The sequence below is a fragment of the Nuphar pumila genome, chromosome 4, assembly GCF_984573655.1.
Source record: "Nuphar pumila chromosome 4, dmNupPumi1.hap1.1, whole genome shotgun sequence".
NCBI lineage: Eukaryota > Viridiplantae > Streptophyta > Magnoliopsida > Nymphaeales > Nymphaeaceae > Nuphar > Nuphar pumila.
Window position 1 is genome coordinate 51,922,888 of NC_143252.1, and position 16,841 is coordinate 51,939,728.

Below are 16,841 nucleotides of genomic sequence, written 5' to 3' on the forward strand. Positions count from 1 at the left end.
TGTTGGCACAAACCTGTCGCTGCGAAAACTGTCTGAGACATCTTTCTGGCTGATAATCAACACAGAAGAAGGGGCCAAGCAATTTGTAGCGCTTGGTGCAAGCATAGGTGTAATGAGGAACTATTTCTTTTCTGTCGAAGAAATCCCAAACAATCTCCTCCTAATGTAGTTTCTCGATCAAGGCTCGATATTGAATGGCCGACTTCGGCTGCTTACTGCTGAATCTGAAGGAAGTGACTTTTGATGGCATATGTCGCAGGAACCACGACTGTAGGGCATAAGTGCATCCTTCTACCAGAATAGTCTCTCCGAGGGCAAAACGAGTCAAGCCTCGGTAAAGAAAAGCCAAGGCTGCCATAGAAACTGAATGCTGACGGGTCTGCTTGCTTCCCCATCTTCGAAAAGCTGGGCAACTCTAACATTTATGAAATTCTGACCATCTTGGAAGAAAGCTAATCCCACTGTGCATAGGATCATGGCATGCTGAATTTGGTCTTTCGTTGCTCGAGACAAAGTGCCAACCTCTTTGTAAGCTCCGTACTTGCGATAGAGTCCGAACAGATCAATAAACTCATTCACATCGATCTCAGTGAGAGGCCAAGATTTGCTCCCTGTTGCTCGGGCCAAAGCTTCTCGAACATCTACCCCTTTGATGTTGATCAGGAACTGCTGCTCGACAGGATCATCTAGCTGACCAGCTGGTTCGGGAAATCCCATAATATCATTGAATTCGTCCATCAGCAGAGTCATTTCTCCCCATGGAAACCAAAATGTGCAGGTACGTGGATTCCACCGTTCTGCCATAGCCTAAATTAGAGCTCCGTTGATGATTCGCTTGCCTACTGCCGATGCTATTTCCAACCCACAGTCATCCAAGTGGTCTGGGAACATACGCAAGAAGGTGGCGAACCAAGAATAATACCACCGAGGGAAGAAAGGATGAGACTGGATGACTCGATGATCTGGGGATTCATCCTGTATCTGATAGAAGATATGATCTTTAGGAAAGACAACATCAAGAGAATCGGACGCCATCAAAATGATACTGGGGCAAAGAAGAATGAGAAGAATTTAGATAGAATGCATGATAGACTCTTGAAGATACAAACCTGGAAATTTTTTTTTGAAAGATTGAAAAAAAATTTAAAGGAATTTTCCAGGGTTTTTGAAGAAAAATTGATCTAAAAAGAGAAAAGAAATGTAGGTATAGGAAAATATACACCTGGGGTTTCTGAAAAATAGGAGAAATTTTGAATAATATACCTAGAGTTTTTGAAAAGGGTTTGATACATATATATGAGAGAATAAGAGAAACATCACATAACCAAAGTTGCATAAACAAGGATGCGCACACAGCATTCCATAAAGGCTGACTCTAAATGCAATTTTTTTAAATGGCTTGTAGGACCTTAATCCTAACTCTAGGGTTCAGATCATCTGATTTCAATCAAGATACGCCGATATACTCAAGCCGAAGATCAAAGTACGTGACATAGAAACATTTCTTCGGTTCTAAGGTAATGGCTTCTCAACATCCTTGAGCACCTACCAATATACCTCGCACTATGGCCCTTAGGTACATAGTAGGGGGACACGAACCCAAAAAAATGGCCCAGTTGTGAGGCTCTCTCCCGAACTATGGTTCAGTGAGACAGTCCAGCAACGTGAAGACCGGGACAATATAGGTAGGGAGGTTTTCAAAAACATGCTCAACATGCAATAAAATCAGATGTCTCTTAATGCAAGTCCTAAAAGAGATAGATTAAAATGAAGAGAAGCATACACTTGCATACATTGTTTGCATTCAATCCCTAGAATTGAGGAGAGTTGTATTTCAGACCTAAGTCTAATATGAACATGGAATAATCTCCTCAATATGGTCCTGCCAAACCATACTCAAATCCTATATGCAATGATGTCAGCTTAGGACAGAGTCTAGGCTCCTAAGGTTTGCATGAAAATATAGCTGACATTTGTAAAATAAAGACTTAGATAATATCAAAGCAAAAGAAAAATGCATAATTTTTTACCAGACGAAGACGGGTCCCATCACGGTCGCCAAACCTGTGATCATCGCAAAAATTTTCCTCTCTTGGTATTTCTCTCTCTTCCTTCTCTTCTCCTTTCTAATCCCTATTTTTTCCTTTTTGAAGGGAGAAAATAGAAGACAAAAAAGAAGAGAGAAGAGAAGAGAAAAAGAAAGAAGAGAGAGGGAAACTCTTTTGTGGGGTCTCACTTGACCTTGATTTGAAAAATATTTAGAACAATTACTCGCCTTCGTTTTGAAATATTTTGCGAGAAAATGGGAGACGGGATTCGCTCGTCGGTATGAGGTTCGACCGTTCCTGGCGCCTTTACTAGGGGTAATCGAACCAAGGGTCGAATTCATGCCTTTTTGTTTTACTAAAAGATTATCTAAGAATTTATTCTAAGCCTCGATGCACAAAGAATCATGCTTGTGCAAATGCAAGGATGTATGCTCTTTCAAAAATGATTTTGGAAATCTCCAAGTGTTTCTGATGAATAGAGTGAATATATGGTTTCTAAATTAGAACTTAAGATCTAAAGTTCCAAGTTTTGGAATAATCAGAGTTTGGAAAAATAAATGTGGACTTTGAAAGGAATGTTTTTGAAGTTGAAATAAAAAAAGAAGAAAGGAATTTTCAAAGTCATAAAAATGGACTCTGAATTGGAGTTTTGAATCAGAAGTGAGATGAAATTTGGAATGTAATTTAAATTTCAATTTTAGAGTTTGAAATCAAGGTGAGATTTGAGAAATTGGTTTTTGGATTTTGAGAATCAAGATAAACTTGGATTTTGAAATCTGAAATAAAATGGAATTGGATTTGAAAGTTGGAATTGGGAATAAAATTTGTTTTGAAATATGGAATTCAAGATGGAATTTGAATCCAAAGTTTGGATTCTAAATAAAACTGAGATTTAAGATTAAATCCTGGATTTAGAATCCTGTATGGAAATTGGATATGAAATCTGAGATCCAATGATGGAATCGGATCTGAAATTTGGGATGGAATTTGGATCTGAAGTCTAAGATCCAAGATGGAGTTGGATTTTGGATCTGAAGCCTGAGATCCAAGATGAAGTTGGATTCTGGATCTAGGATCCTAAATAGGAATTGGATCTGAAGTCTGAGATTCAAGATGAAATTGAATTCTGGATCCTAAAATGGATTTGGATATGAAGTCTGAGATCCAATGATGGAATTGGATCCGAATTTTGGGATGGAATTTGGATCTGAAGTCTAAGATCCAAGATGTAGTTGGATTCTGGATCCTAAAATGGTTTTTGGATCTGAAGCCTGAGATCCAAGATGAAGTTGGGTCTAACTTTGGATTTGGATTTTGAAAGTCCAAATGGAACTTTTGAAGATGGATCTGGGTTTTAGAAACTCAGATTGAATTTAAAACTTAGGAAGGGTCAAGCTTTGAGATTCAGAATTAATCTCAAACTTTGATTTTGATTTTGAAGGTAAGGAAAATAAACTTGATTTTGAATCAGAAGATGAATTAGAAACTTCAAAGCTTAATTTGAACCTTGAATCTTGAATTTGAATTGAATTGGAATTTTGAATTTTGAATTTTGAATTTTGAATAAAAAAATGATTTTGAAATTTCAAAGTTAAATTCGACTTTGAAATCGAGTTTGAATCTTTTAAATGAGATAGAATTGAATTTGAATCCATAAATAAGATTTGATCTGAGAAATGAAGAAAAAGAATCACTTGGAATTTTAAAAAGGGAATTTTGAAAATATGATGCAATTCTATCCTAAATGATGAATGAATTTAAATAATTTTTGAAATTGCATTTCAAAATCATATTACATTCTTTAAATGAATGTAAATAAGATTAATGATATAATACACTCCTGACTATGGTCATTGAATGTATTATATAATAATCATATCTAAATTCAAACGAAGAATAAAATACATTTTGGTGCTTTTATAGAGTTTAAAAATGAAATTAATTATCAATATATCCTGACTATGGCCATTGATATATGTATTGAATCAATTTTAGACTAAACTCTGATAAAAGAGGAAAATATTTAAAGAAAATATGATGAATTTTGAAAATGATCCAGTGTGGATCCAGTGTTATTTTATAAAAGATAAAAATCCTAAGTTTTGTTTACATCCTGACTATGGCCATTGATGTAAATCATCGACTTAGGATTAATTACCTCTTACGAAATGGTGCACGTGCCATTCATGTTCTCATTTGTGAAACTTTGAAATGAAGGAAAATGATGCAACAAATTATATTTATATGCTCATTCATTCTAATCTAGAACAGGAAATGTAAATTCTCATTAAGATCTAATTTATTACAATGCTTAAAATTGAAAATACAAATCCCAAGTAATGACATTTTCCACATATTTCCTGCAAAATAATTGATTAGTATGAAAATAGAGGAAAATTGCACATATATGGGTGTCAATGATAAAAATGCTCACATGCCAAGATATTTAAGATCTAAAGTGTCGAAAAGATGAAAGTGATATATACCTATGTACATGTATATATGCATATATATGCATATATATACATTTATATGTATATTTATATATGTATATGTATACATATATGAATATATATATATGTGTGTGTGTGTGTGTAGGTGGAATGGTGAATGGGAAGGAACTATACAGGTGCAGCAATACTGGCAGTGAGTTATACCTTAGTGGGGACACAAAAGCATTGTACAGAGGATATTGTTGGTTGACAACAACAGGGTGTTGTTTGAGATACTTACTGCAGGTAATAGGATGTGGTGGCAGCAATGTTCATAAATGCGGAGAAATTTAGACAGTAAAGTGTAAGAGGATGGTGCCAGTTGGAATGGCAGTGTGTGGTATGATGCCATTACAAATGACAACAACAAGGAATTGATGCAAGTAAGTTGCGCCAAGTGCGTTGTCTCTATGACAATGATGAACAGAAAAAGAAAAAAAAAATGATGACAGCAAAGATATACTCTATGTTGTATATGATGAAAGTATGGATAGTAGGAAGTAGAATAGTGAATAGTAAAGGAAGGTGAAGGTATAAGAAAAGGTGTGATGCAAAGTACTGTATAATGCCTTCACACGTTCAGGATAAGCGATGAATGCAAAATCGCTGCTATAAAGAGGTGTTGAGCGGTGTCTTGGTGTGTGTTAGAAATGGTGATGTATGCACACAGTGGGTGTGCATACTGTGGGATATACAATGTAGATGGGATCTGAGATGCACCCACAAGAGAGAGCATCGGTGGTCTCCTTTTATGCCATTACTTCAGTGCTAACTGCACTGTCGTTTCCCAACATTTAGCAGAAACATTCAATGTATCCACAACAATGATTTTATATACCAGACTGAAGCATTCTCACTAATGTAACATCTGGCACTTCAAGGTAATATTTTGAAATTAAATCGAAAAAAAGAAAAAAAAAATGAGACAAAACAAATTCTCATAAAGCATAAACCAAGGAAGAATATGTTTTGCACTGCTCCCCATTCCCCAGAATGCTCATGGAAATTCAATCGGATATCACTTGAAAAACCTAGCTGGGAATTTTCACCAGATATTCTTAACCCCTCAACATTACCACAAGCTGTAGAAAAGTCAATAGACCAATTCCTAACCCTGTAATTTCTGGAATCAATTTCTGCTGTAAAATCTTGTTTTCCTAGATCACTTTCAGGCCACCACTTCCTATTAGACTCTAATTCATCTCTTTGTGCATATTGCTCACGTCTGGCAAATTTATGGAATGAAGGTATCTTTGGAAGCTCGCGTGGTATATTGCATTGTGCTTCTGCTGAAGCATATACCTCTGCAGCTGCAATGATATTTGGCCTAATTTAAATGATATTTTCAAGGGCCCGCATAGCCTTCTACTGCATAGAAGGTACACCAGACCTGGTGATTTGAATTGGAGAGCCAATTGGTTGTTGTGTTATGGCATCCTCCTGTAAGAAAGAAGTTCAGATGTAAGGGATTGTACCACTGTTAGAATTGAAACTAATGTGATGAATTCAATGGGTATACTTATAGAGAGTGTATATATTGGGTGAGTCGAGTGAGTGGGTTCAACAAACAGATCCATGAAAAAGATGTAAATCCCTAGCGAGCTCTATGAATGAGCTCACTGATTATGTCTGGAGATGGTAACGCACAGATGGAATGACTGGATATGAGTGCATCTAGGTTCGTAATTAGTGACAGCAGGTGCTTACGCTATGTAAAGAAAGCGCAGGAATCGTGAATGTTTTGATGGAATATAAAACAATGAACACAAATGCAACAGGGGATTGTACCTTCATCGAAGTATAAATGCTTGTGAAAGAAAATATGATGGAACAAACCTCTAAATGAATCTATATGAATGAATTTACCAAAAGACCTAACCTCTCGATGCAGATTATTCAACTGTAACAAAAAAATTTATAATATCTAAATGTACAGGATCTAACTATCAAATAAGGAGATGCACGATCTCTTGCTACATGATGTCTTCATGTTTAAGTAGTGAATGGTGATGCATATATGATATAGTGGCCGATGTGAGGCCGACAATCAAGTTATCTGAAGCCACCATGTTAATGGAAATCAAAATACGATAGCTAACAGGGGCAAGAGATCAAATGTTAAAAACAGAGATCATATAGGCGATTCAGAAACTCACGTGAAGATCGAAAACGAAAACAAAGTTTGGTAAAAAAAAAAATTGGACCAGGATTCAAATGAACCTTATCAGATCATTGAATCTGATAGCCTCAACCCAATAAGAGTGGAATTGCAGTATAAATAAAATGAAGACACAAAGAAATGTTGGAACGCTTGTTGTTCCGTTAATGTCGTCATATGTAAGTCGATTCTGTCATATGCAGATCGACATTACAACAAAGGCTTACTTATCATATAATAAAGAACAACTCCGAGGTTTATGAAAACAATAAACAGAAGAGAATAGAAGACTCGCTTACTGTGAATTCGAGGAAGGATTCTCTCCTTGTGTTCCTGCTGAACAGAATTCCTTGATTCGACTGAGATGGAGATAGAAGAGATGAGTTCTCTGTGTGCAACTGCTGGATGGGTTTATCTCCTTTACTATAATTGTAAATGTCTCTGAACGATTTTTCGTCTGATAATGGATGATGCTGAAGGAGAATTTGTTGTGTACCAACGGATGATGGATGGATGGATCAGAAGAAAACTCGATAATGGGTTATCGAAGGAAGAAAATGGATCCCTCGAGGGTTGTTGTGTGAAGGTGGATATGAGAAAAATCAATGGATGGTGCTCTGGTGGATGATGTCGATAATGGGTGTCTTCAAGAATCGGTGGAGGCCTCTTCTTAAAGGGAAAATGGAGGATTCGAGAGAGGAAATCTGTTGAAGATAGAAGGTGGAGAGGAAAGAAGATTGTTGAAGATGGAGGGTAGAAAATGAGAGGGAGGAGTGCGCGGGAACAAGCCGTTGTAAATTTTCCCCTTTTTCAAAAGGGGGGGTCTCTTTTAAAAAAAAAATTATAAAATGGTTTAAAATGAGGTTTTTAGCAAAATTAACTTCAAAAAGCTTAAAACCATTTGTTTTTCTCGTAGTTTTTCCATTTTTTTTGGTTTTTGTGTTGTTTTTTCATTTTTTGTATTTTTAGAGTAAAATCCTAAGATTTACGAGAAAAATAAAGATTTAAGACTAATTTTTTTTTATTTTTGCAAAATATTTACAAAGGAGAGTTTTTCTGAGAATTCAAGGCTATTTTGGGGAAATTTCTTCAGAAAATGAGTTTGGATCCGGATTTTGAGAAAATATTCGAGGTTTAAAACCTCGAATCGAGAAATATAGAGTTGTGGATACAACAGGATGCCGGATGAACTGCCCGAGCCATTCAAAACCATTTTTTGGTATTTTTGTAATTTTAATTTAGAAATTGGACAACGAGGCTCAGATTTGGATTTAAAACACTAGGTTCGGATCTGAAATCGAGTTGGATATATCAACATGGAAGAATTTAATTGATTTAAAACCCTTTTATTTCATGAAATTTGAATGTGGTTCTAAAATAATTATGGGTTTTATCGGAAATGGAAATTGAATAATTCATATATATATATATATATATATATATATATATATATATATATATATATATATATATATATATATATTATTTTAATTTCCTTTCTAGGTAGGCTTGGGCTCGATTGGGAGGTCGAACCCAGCCTTGGCTCGACCTCACTGGACGTCACCCACGTGAGGGAGCCCAACTGGTCACGTTGACCAAGTTGGGCAGTGGTGTTATGGCAATAAAAAGGTAAGAATTTAAGAGAAGGCGTGTGGTTTGCCCAAGTGGGCGGCAGCCCATGGCATCCATGTAATTTCAAGAAATGCAATCATTAAGGAAGTGTGCACTTTTGAAAACTTTAAAAGTAAATTTAAAAAGAAGAAGGTAAGTGGAGCTCTTGGGCAGCCATACAAGAGTCTTTCACTCTTGCCATTACATGGATGGGTGTGCAACTCACCCTAGGCGTCGGATCTTCCAAGGCAATCCTAGCCCTTCATTTTAGCATGCAAGGTATAAAACTTTTTAAGAAAGAGAGAGAGAGCCATAAGTGGCAATTTTTCTTGAGCTCTCTCTCTCTCTCTCTCTCTCTCCTCTCCTCTTCCACCGAAACATCGTGGGAGTGGTGTGTGCTCTATTTTGTTCTTCAAGCTAAGAGAAGAACTCGTCTTCTCCTCCTCCATCCGAAAGCAAGGTGAGGTTTTCCTTCCTATTTACCATTTTTGGTGGGATGAAATGCTGAATGCATGTTTCGGTTAAAGCATGAAGGCAAAACCTTCTTTGCATCCGGTGCATGCAAGGGGTTTTGACGGATTAGAGTATGCATGTGTTAAAATAGTCATTACTTCACATTTTTGAGCACCCACACACACTCATTTGGTTGTGTAAATGCATTTCTTATCTATGGTTTCTCGTTTCTTGTTGAAAATTGGTTCATTTTGATTTTTGAAATGATTAGGACCCGAAACTCCCTTCTTTCATTACATGAATGCAAGGGGTTCTAGGTAAATCCATGATAGAGGGTCCTTTTTTTCTTGCATACGGTGGAAACTCGTCTTTCTTTATTTTATTTTCATTCTTGCAAGTATTCACGTTGTCTATTTTCTTTCTTCTCTTCAGTTTTCATTTCGGTTTGCTCTCTTGGAGGGTTTCGGTTGGGGTCTGCCCTGTTCGCAGCAACCTCTCACGGCTAAGAGGTTGGCAGCAAGGCAGCCTTGAGCCTTGGGGTGTTGGTGCGACCAGATCGGGCTCGCTCGTAACCCAACCGAGTCGCCACCCTCTTCTTCGTCAGTCCGGGCTGACATAGCTCATTCTTTTTGTGTTTTTGGCCTAACATGTTCTAAACCAAATGTGGTTCAAACCTGTCAGGGTCACCCTGGACTGAGCAGAGGCTCTCTGCCCTGCCGCCACTAAGTGGCTGGCAACCGGGTGCGGGCTGCACCTGAGTTGTTGGTCGCTGGCTGCAGGCATTCCAGCACAGGCCTGCAGGCTTGCACCGTGTATCTTTGGTACGAACCTTCCTGGTTCAGACTAGGGACTTCTTCTTTTGTTCCAGCAAGGTGTGGTCCCTCATGGACCAGACCAGGCTGGGGGTCGTTTGGTCGTTGGAGCACCCGGACTGTCCCTGTTTTAGGTTGTCCGCGTGTACCGCACCTCACCTCCTCTGGTCCGAACCTCCCTCGTTCAGACCAGGGCATGAGTGTATTCAGCTGGGTCTGGTCCCTCATGGACCAGACCTGATTTTAGTGGTCCTAGCTCCCTGGCACTCAGAATGTCACAGTTCGGGGTAGGTTGTCGCAGCCTGCAAGGCAGCCGCGGGCTGGCCTTATAATCCATAGCCTGGTGCTTCAGCCGGTGTTGGCAGCAGGATGTTTCCTGTTGTTGGGTGTCCCGGCCTATGTGCAAGGTTGCAACTTTGTTGTGCTAGCAGCAGGGGTGCTGCGGTGGTTCGCAGTCCCGTGGACTACTGTGGTGTGCGGCTCAAGGCAGCGAGTTGTGGGCTGCCTTGGCACCTTTTTCCCTGCACACGCGCAGTGTGTTGCGAGCATGTAGCGCAATTGAACATTTCCCTCTATTTTCCATATGCGTGCTCTCAACGTTGTTGCTTTCCTTTGCGCATAAGGATGGCAAGCAAGGCCTTTGTTTGAGTTTGAGCACTTGGCATGGCTTGATTTTCGCCTGCATGAAGTATGGATTTTGATAGATGGTTGCGTAATGTCGCATGCTAATATATATATATATATATATATATATATATATATATATATATATATATATATATATATTCTCGCATTTCTATTGCATAAGTCTCGCACATCATGACTTGTGCATGGAAATACTTCGTTAAATTTCTTTAGTGCCATAATTGCAATAATTAGTAGAATTGCATATTTGACTCATGTATCGAATGTAGTTGTTAGACGATACTCATCACTTGCACATATTTACACCTATGAAATGTGGATGTATGGATATGAGTAGTCGCTACTATTTGAATTTTGACATATGTGCGAGAATATTGAGAACATGTCGTATGTCCTTGCACTCTCACTTTGGCACACATTGACAGTAGACTTGATTGTTGTTTGATTAACATCAAGTGTCGTATTTGGTTTTGTGCCCTACCACGGTTGTAGACTATGTTACACCATGGCACTACATTGATGCATGTCGCACACAACACACTTGATGTATCCAGACAAAGGGTTGAGATCGAACACCGCGTTAGGGTATTGGCACATCTTTCCAGTTGATATTGTTGAACTCTACATGAGTTGCATTGGGTGATGGTCCCACGTTCATGAGCAAGCTCATTGTTGTAATACTCTTAAAAAAAATAAAAAGAAATGGTGTTGTATCGCCTTCACCGGCGATGTGCTCTTCTTAACCGTGTGAGGCTCGAGCATGTGAATGGGTGGGCAAAGACCTTGATAGTATGGCCCTGTGGGGAACACGAGGCATGTGTGCCTAGATACCTCGAAAGGAGGTGTGTCTGTTAACCAGCTTAAGAAAGATAAATTGCATGTTTCTCCTATTCACAAAACGGTTCACCTTGGAGAGGATGGATGGTACAGCCCTAAGTGACCGATCGATTTCACGACACATTTTAAAGAGCAAAGGCATCCTTTGACCTCCAGTCACTCAGAGTTAGGGAGGTCAAGGTGACCTATTAAGGTGCCTCAACTACTGTAGTAGTATGGATTGCAATCCTTTACCTATGCGTGGTTTTCTTTCGACCATGGGCCACCCACATGAGGTTTACTCGGTCTGTAGCTTCCCCGGTTACCACTTTAGAAATTGAATAATAGACGTCGAGTGCATGTCTCACAGAATGCGAGGTTCCTTCGCGTACCCGAAGGATTAAGTAAGAAGAACATAATTACTAACCAATCACATGTTGACCTTGCCTTGTTAGATGTTTTTGCTTCGTACCTTAGAACTGTATAATGTGTTTCATTCCTTGTTGTATGTACTGTAAATGCCTTACCTTGGTCACATGTTTCTAACTATCTCATCATGATAAACATGGCTTGTATGGTTATTTCTCTTAGTACTTACACTTGTATCATGTTGCACATATATGCTCACATGCACATTTACTTTAGTTACATATTATTAATTGTTCTATCATGTTAGTTGTAGTTCTGCTACTTACTTTTGATTCATGTCATAACTGCTATCATGTTTCATGCTTTCCTGAAAATGGTATATTGTGAATGGTTTGTCTCACCACCTCGTAAGAGGTCTAACCCCATTTTATGGGGGTGCAGGTGATGATTAGCTTGAGCTGCGATGCGATGACTGCACAGTGGGAGGCTTGGGATCCACACTTGGACTCGTGGTCTTGGCATTTTGTTTTGAGGGGATTTTCTCAGACTTTTTGGGAGACTTTGTATTTACGATGTATTCATACTCTCATTTTATAAAGGACTTTCATATAGTGACTTTTGGTAATTCTTATTATCTATAACTCATCCAAACTTACAACCATTGTTTCCCCTTGTTTTTCGTTGCTTATTTAAAACCTTTCAAAAAAAATTAACTCTAAAAATTATAAGGTTTTTCCTTGGTTGGGGTTTGGAGCATTACAAGGGGGTCGCGTCGTTCATTGCCATCTATGTATTCTTGTCAGATGAGTTTTTTTTTCCATAATTAGAAACTCCATCAATTTTTTGCATAGTTCTGTGCGGAATCCAAGTATAATATCCTGCAACAAAAATGTAATGTGACACCAATATATAAATTGAGTTCCCAACAATAGAGGATAATAAAGAGCATACAGTGTCAAAATCAGGTTCTCGTCCATTGTATATTGCTTCAATATACTTCATTACAAATACACCATAATCGACGCAATTATTTTGTATAGGAGCTTCGTGTCCTGAGCAAAACCTCCCCTCACCAATGTTGACACCCAAAACGTCTTTAACGAATCTCGCATGTGGTTAATGCAGAAGCAAGTAGTAAATTCTGAGCCATCGTACATGATATGATACCCTTATAGATGGAAACTTACAAAATGCAAAATGTCACGTTATACACCAGTGTGAAAGTCCAATGAGTTGTAGAACCATATTTGTTTTTTTCGTAAATCCATCACGTATAAGACCCAATGCTGAGCAGTTTGCTAGAGTGTAGGAATCAATATCTGCAAATCGATAAAATATCTTACAAATCGATAGTACAGATCGTTTAGGACTGTTATGCCTAAACCTTCGACAAGAGGTTTCTTCACTTACCTTTTCACTTGAGTAAAAGTCTCCGCAGTGATCATCGTTACCCCAGTATGGTAGTTCAGCTTGAATTCCAATGGAGTATGGCAATCGATGGATGAAACTTTGTTAAACGAAACAATGATAATAGTAAGGTTTAAACATGAAGCAACAAGAGTAAATAAAAAAAATAAACATATAAGAGAACCGATATACCATAAAATAAGGGGTAACAACGCGTCTAGTATTAGTTGTTGTGTTGCTTTGAATATACATGACGAAATCAGATATAATCTATTTGCAACAAATATGTATGTGTTAACATACATACAAATGACATACGTAATATATAACTGATAGTGGTTTCATATGTACAAAATTAGTGATAGTATTTCCTTCTGCAAATTCATATTGCAGCTAAATGATGTTATCTTGGAGCTCTTTGTCGAGTTTTTGGGCACCGCTTTTTGTAGAAGTTTCACTGACATTAGCAGAATATTCATTAAACGATATTGAAATTCCTTTCTACAGTACACAACACAAATCGAATATACGCTATAAAAAAAGACAAATTTTGAAGAACTCGTCATGAGGTTTAGACCATATATGCCTGATTCGCCATCGCTGGTCATGTAGTTGTCGTCGTCTTCTTCCTCGCCATCATTGGTCATGTAGTTGTCGTTGTCTTCTTCCTCGACATTGATACCCCCTTTGCGATGAAGTAGGTTATATGTTCGATTCACGAACATGTCATTTATAAAGGAAATGTCGGTTCGTTTATTCCTTAATCATGAAGCAAAGTGAAGCGACACCCTCCTGAACTTGTGTGATGTGTCATTCATATATAAAAGAAACGTTGTTTCACATACTGCTAGTTTTCAAAAAATATGCCAGTTTTTAAAAAATACCGCCATTTTTCAAAAAGCACGAGCAAATAAATTGCATTATGTATCGTTTCATCTGCCTTTTACAAAACTAGTCAATGTGATAGGATGTATCAAGCAAATTAAGATAGCAAGTCTCGTTATAGTAAAATTGATTTGCAAATCGCGATAAGACAAATAGTTCACATTACCAATAAACATCGTGTTGATTTTTTTTTTCTTCTACTTTTTTGTCTTTTAGCAGTCATTATGTAAATCGCGATAGGAAAATCATTAACATAGACAAAACTCGTCAAAGCAAATCGTGATAGGATAAATCGTTACAGTGAAATCGATTTGCAACTGTGACTTAAATCGGTATTAAGTTGTAAATTGATTTGTATTTATGAAGTAACCTCAATTTTTACTTTATTTATTCTAAACATCGCCTCAGTTTTTTTATTGTTTTAGTTTTCTGCCATTTATTATTCAGTCATTATGTAAGTCGCAATATGATACATCGTTCACATAGACAAAGCTCATCAACCCTAAAACCTAAACCCCAATCCCTAAAACATAAAATCCAAAAACCTAAACCCTAAACCCTAAACCTAAATCCAAAAACCTAAACTCTAAACCCTAAACCCTAAACCCTAAACCCCAAACCCCAAACCTCAAACCCCAAACCCTAACCCTAAACCCTAAAACCCTAAACCATAAATCCTAAACCATTAAACCCTAAACCCTAAATCCTAAACCCCTAAACCCCTAAACCCTAAACCCTAAGCCCTAAACCCCAATCCTTAAACCCTAAACATAAATCCTAAAACCTAAACCCTAAATCCTAAACCCCTAAAACCCTAAACCCTACACCCTAAACTTTAAACCCTAAACCCTAAACCCCAATCCCTAAACCCTAAACCCCTAAAACCCTAAACCCTACACCCTAAACCCTAAACCCCAATCCCTACAACATAAAACCCAAAAACCTAAATCCTAAACCCTAAACCTAAATCCTAAACCTAAACCCTAAATCCTAAACCCTAAACCCTAAACCCTAAACCCAATCCATAAAACATAAAACCTAAAAACCTAAATCCTAAACCCTGTACCGTAAACCCTAAAGCCCTAAAACCCTAAACCTAAATCCTAAAACCTAAACCTAAATCCTAAATCCTAAATCCTAAACCCTAAATCCTAAACCCCTAAAACCCTAAACCTTAAACCCTAAACCCTAAAACCCTAAACCCTAAACCCCAATCCCTACAACATAAAACCCTAAACCCTAAACCCCTAAAACCTTAAACCCTAAATCTTAAACCCAAAACCCTAAACCACAAACCCCAAACCCTGAATCCTAAACCCTAAAGCCTAAACCCTTAAAATCCTAAACCCTAATCACGATTGGGCATATGATGTTGTCTATTTTCTTTGATGATGATAGTCATGTATTGTATCTAAGCCAAACCATTGGTCAAGATGTATTGTAACTAAATACTCATATATTTTATAAATGAATATGGTTGTAAATCACGTCGATTTGTAGTTATGAAGTTACCGCAACAATGATATGTCTTTGTGAATGATGTTGATTTGTATTTATAAAGTTATGTCGATTTGTATTTATGAAGTTACCTTGATATATAGTTTACTAAGTCTAAACATCATGTCGATTTGTGTATTATTTTTTCTTTCCACCTTTTATGAATAAGTCATTGGTAAATCGCGATACGACATATAATTCACATAGAAAATGCTCGTAAAAGCAAATCGCGATAAGACAACAAACCCTAATCCCGATTCTTACTAATATAGCATATTTGTTATAAGTGCTAAACGTGAGATGACAATTTATAATAACGGGTTCTTACTAATATAGCATTGTGTAAATCGTGATAGGACATCATTTCCACTTTATGTCCATTGTTGTACAGATCGCGATAGAACACCTTCTATGAAACAGTGATAGTGATTTGCAACTTTTACTTAAATAGTTATATCAAGTTGTAAATCGATTTATACCTTATTAAGTCTAAATGTCCTGTCGATTTGTGTACATGTGGGTAAAAACCCTATTCTATGTAAAACCCTAATATAGATCTATGTAAAACCCTACCCGACCTGTTGTCCAGGTCTAAAACCCTAATCTATTTAATATCTCTTCCTCTTTTCTGCGGCAACGCAGCTTCTTCTTCTTCTCCTCCTTCTTCTTCTTCTTCCTTGTATTTTTCTTTCTTGTTTGTTCTTTTGTGTTCCTTCTACCTGTGCTTGATAGATGGGGTTTGATGCTGATAACATAGTTATTTCACACCATGAGGAAAGATCTGTATAATCTTCGATGATGATTATGGTTGTTATCTTCTGTGTATACATCAATATATTCATGACACATACGACTGTGGCGTATTTGTCTTGAAGTATATCGAAGCTTACCCAAAATATAATGACGATAATCATTTTCAATCATTGTTGCCATACCCTAGCAAGCATAGATATATGTTGATGTCCACCTATTTAATCTATTTCTACTATCGGTCCCTCCAATGTTCGTAAACCATACTTCGCAATTGGAAAAATATCTGCCTAATCTTCGATATATGATGATGCATGAAATACACATCATTTTTTATATATAGATTATTTATGCATTTTCCATGTATTGATGTATTTAGATACAAAGAGGTCTGAGTTCGAATTTCACTCGAATTAGAGTTCAAACGAGAAAAATAATGCATTTTTATGGTTCTAGAGTGGTTTTTGAGGCAAATCGGATCCATATCCGACCCACAAGCTTACTTTTGAATCATGGATCAGTGATTAAATGACTCTAATCAAATCCACACATGATCCATGGTCCAAAAGATAAACATTTGTTGAAAATCCCTTAATTATTAAGCATTTTGATAGTCGCTTGCAAATAGGAAAGAGTTTTAGCATGTAGTTGAAATTAATTGTAATTTTAGGTGGTTTTGTGAAATAAGGCATAATGCTGATTTAAATAGTCAACATTTTTCCAAGGTTCACATTTTTGCTTTGGAAAAAATGCCTAGTCTCTCTCTTCTCCTCTCTTTCACGATTTCCCATTCTTCTTCTTTTTTCTTCTTCTTCTTCTTCTTCTTCTTCTTCTTCTTCTTCTTCTTCTTCTTCTTCTTCTTCTATTTTTTTTTTCTTCTTTGTCTTCCTTTCTTTTT